At 35.1% G+C, this 3,983-nt stretch overlaps 1 protein-coding gene across 1 annotated transcript in view; it reads right to left on the bottom strand.

Annotated features, from left to right (window-relative positions):
• Positions 1 to 3,445, bottom strand: part of LOC144960270 (uncharacterized) — a gene marked incomplete in the record, with an annotated part of 51,360 nt that extends 47,915 nt beyond the window's left edge. Inside the window, 1 exon segment of the mRNA XM_078893313.1 lies at positions 3,286 to 3,445.
• Between the last annotated feature and the right edge of the window lie 538 nt (positions 3,446 to 3,983).

Below are 3,983 nucleotides of genomic sequence, written 5' to 3'. Positions count from 1 at the left end.
TAGTTGAGAACTTTATTCACAATTTCTCACCTTAGTCAGGTGCGAAATGATTTTCTGGTCGTAAACAGCGTTGTGTCTGTCGAAAACAAAAATGACGTCATCTCTTGTTCTACATTCTACGTGTTGCTGTTGGTCAGGAATCCTTTGTAAAGCGTGTTGAGCACGTTCCGTGCATATTGCGCTATATATAAAACATCAAACTCAAGGATTAACTAGTTCTATTTTAAGATGTTTTTATTATAAAATTTATAAATTATAATAGAAATTGTGACTTAATTTAAATTTTGTTAGCGGCAAAAGGGTCGATAGTGAAAAGTCATTATTTAAGTCGAAATTAGCTCTAGGTCGGGAGGTCCAGATAGCCTAGTTGGTAGAGCACTTGATTCAAAATTCAAAAGCAAAGGAACCGAGATCAATCCACGGTGCAATCTCTCCTGACCACCTAGCAGTTATTGGGTAGCTGGCTCTGTTAAAACTGGCGGAATGTCCTCTGTACTTTGCGATAGACCAGCGTCCCTTCAAAAGGCTAGCTAGCAATCGCTATTGTCCATTCCACGCTGTAGAAACCGGGATAAACTCCGGCTAAATAGGCCGAAAGTCTCTAAATGAGTACTTTGTTCTCCTGAATACACAGTTAATAGGTTAAAATAATATCAAATACTCATTGAGTTCGTAGTTACAGAGGTTATCTCAATATAGAACAAACGTGTGATGTGATAGTTCCTATCTCATTGGAAGTGTAAACAACAAATTTCCGCATGAGTGAATACATACATTGTGTAACCAATCTTCTGGTTTCAAATTAATCGCGACATCTTGTTATATATATATATATATATATATATATATATATATATATATATATATATATATATATATATATATATATGTATATATATATATATATATATATATATATATATATATATATATATATATATATATATATATATATATATATATATATATATACTACGAGCTTGCGAGTATATGTTATTGCACGATAAATATACAACGAGTTTAATAAATACAAATAAATGAAAGAATACGTTTATTCCAAGATTACCAAATGGTATGGTATTAGTACTCCTATTCACCAAAAATTGTATCATTCTCCATCTGCTTGAATGACAATTTTCGACCCAAAAACAAAAACGTTGGATTTGTCTTCATGCGCTCGAAAAGACTATTTTAAATCGCTAATCATCTGTCTTTTACACCTTATTTTACATCCATAAAATTTGAGAAAATATTCTGCAATCGTTGAATCATATTTTTTTATTCAACGCATTCAAAGCATTATTCAACGATTACGTATTTACTAAGAAATGAAAGGGTTTTCCAATGAGAGGCTGGAATAATATACGATTCTTACACTCTTGCTTTTTGGAATTCCGGACGAGTTCCCAACCACTGCACGAGCGTTCGAATGCCCTTTGGGAACAGAGTTCGAATCCCAAAAAGCAAGAGTGTAAGAAATCTTTTATCTACCCCTCAATCCTTTTTGATTTCGTCATCTCTGAGTAAAAGACATTTTCAAAAATATTTAAATTATACCTTTTTTTCCCCAAAAATCTGACTTTAGTGAAATTTAACGTTTGATAATCTGACGTCACAATAAATGTTTCTTGTAAACTTGATATCATAACACGTTACTATTTAAGGAGAGGGCTGGAACCAAAACCATTTAGTGACGTTATCTTCAAATCTAGAGGTACCTAAATGGACCGTATAATGTGCGGCTATGTGGTCTAGTGGCATGACACTCGCTTTCGGATCGGAAGGTCCTGGGTTCGAGCCTCGCGCTCGGCGCATAGTTGAGTCCGTGTAAAATGCTCTTTACTCACATTCTCTCACCGTACTCAGGTGTAAAATGTGTACCTGGCCGTTAACAGCGTTTTCTTTGTCCGAAAAATTGTAATATCGCTTAACAGGCGTCATGTACCGTCCCACATGTTAAATGTTGCTGTTGACCAGGGACCCCTTGTAAAGCGCTTTGAGCACATTTAGTGGATAATGTGCTATATAAAGCTCAAATTAAAATAAAAATTTAGTCAAATTTAAGTGAGTCAAAATGAATCTTATAAAAGATGCAACACAAAATAAAAGACGTTTCGGACTTTGGCCTTCTTCGGGTAAACGAGAACATTAAATGTGTTTCGTTACTTTTGCATTATAGTTAAAACATCATGGGTAAAAATTTGTGTGTGTGTTTGTGTGTGTGTGTCTTCGTGTGTGTGTGTGTATGTGTGTGTGTGTGTGTGACTGTTTGTGTGCATGCAATGGAGAGAGAGAGAGACAGAGAGAGAGAGACAGAGAAAGAGAGACAGAGAAAGAGAGAGAGAGAGAGAGAGAGAGGGAGAGAGAGAGAGAGAGAGAGAGAGAGAGAGAGAGAGAGAGAGAGAGAGAGAGAGGGAGAGAGAGAGAGAAAGTGTGTGTGTGTGAGATGTAATATAATATATTTGCTTATTTTATTTCCCCGAAGAAGACCAAAGGCCGAAACCTGATTTACGGTGATGTGTACCTTCAATAAGAGGCGATATCTCACCAGTTGGAATTCAAAAACGTTTTTGAATCGTGGATCATATTGACGTAATAAATACATATACTTACAAATGAGTTGATTCATTATTTTATCCTTACAACTAGGTTGCAAAAACGTTTTTGAATCGTGACGTAATAAATACATATACTTACAAATGAGTTGATACATTATTTTATATTTACAACTAGGTTGCAAAAACCTTTTTGAATCGTGACGTAATAAATACATATACTTACAAATGAGTTGATACATTATTTTATATTTACAACTAGGTTGCAAAAACGTTTTTGAATCGTGACGTAATAAATACATATACTTACAAATGAGTTGATACATTATTTTATATTTACAACTAGGTTGCAAAAACCTTTTTGAATCGTGACGTAATAAATACATATACTTACAAATGAGTTGATACATTATTTTATATTTACAACTAGGTTGCAAAAGCGTTTTTGAATCGTGACGTAATAAATACAGATACTTACAAATGAGTTGATACATTATTTTATATTTACAACTAGGTTGCAAAAACGTTTTTGAATCGTGACGTAATAAATACATATACTTACAAATGAGTTGATACATTATTTTATATTTACAACTAGGTTTCAAAAACGATTTTGAATCGTGACGTAATAAATACACATACTTACAAATGAGTTGATACATTATTTTATATTTACAACTAGGTTGCTAAAACGTTTTTGAATCGTGACGTAATAAATACATATACTTACAAATGAGTTGATAAATCATTATGTTATCCTTACGACTAGAATGTGCTGGTCAGTCACTGGCGATCGCGTCCAGTCTACTGTCCGATCCTTGTGCCTACGACCTACCGGTATCCCCAGGCATACGGCCATCTGACTCGTCCGTCACACACGAATAGTTTGACAAACGTTCTTCACCCCTCTTATTTGTTTCCTTTTCTTTATTATCTCTCACCAATCCCCCCCCCATCCCCACCTTGATCTATCTTTCTCCGAAGTAGATCCCCCTCCCCCCCCCCTTCCCCCCCCCCTCCAGCTCCTTTTCCTAAACTTTTCATCGTAATTTCAGAATATGCATCTCTCGCACTCTTATTTTTTTTTTACAGATAAGACGAATGCAACTATAAAAAAAAAAAAATAAATAAAATAAAAAAATAAAAAAAAAAAAAAAAAATTGAGCATTTATATAGCGCAATATCCACTTAACGTGCTCAATGCGCTTTACAAGGGTCCCTGGTCAACAGCAACATTTAACATGTAGGACGAGACATGACGCCTGTTAGGCGATATTACAATTTTTCGGACAAAGACAACGCTGTTAACGGCCAGGTACTCATTTTACACCCGAGTACGGTGAGAGAATGTGAGTAAAGAGTCTTTTCCAAGGACTCAACTATGCGCCGAGCGAGGCTCGAACCCAGGACCTTCCGATCCGAAAGCGA

Source organism: Berghia stephanieae, chromosome 15, assembly GCF_034508935.2.
Source record: "Berghia stephanieae isolate SIO BIC M18660-M18661 chromosome 15, UCSD_Bste_1.3, whole genome shotgun sequence".
Classification (NCBI taxonomy): domain Eukaryota; kingdom Metazoa; phylum Mollusca; class Gastropoda; order Nudibranchia; family Aeolidiidae; genus Berghia; species Berghia stephanieae.
Note: the sequence above shows the minus strand (reverse complement) of the source record. Positions and strands in the feature narration are given on the sequence as shown.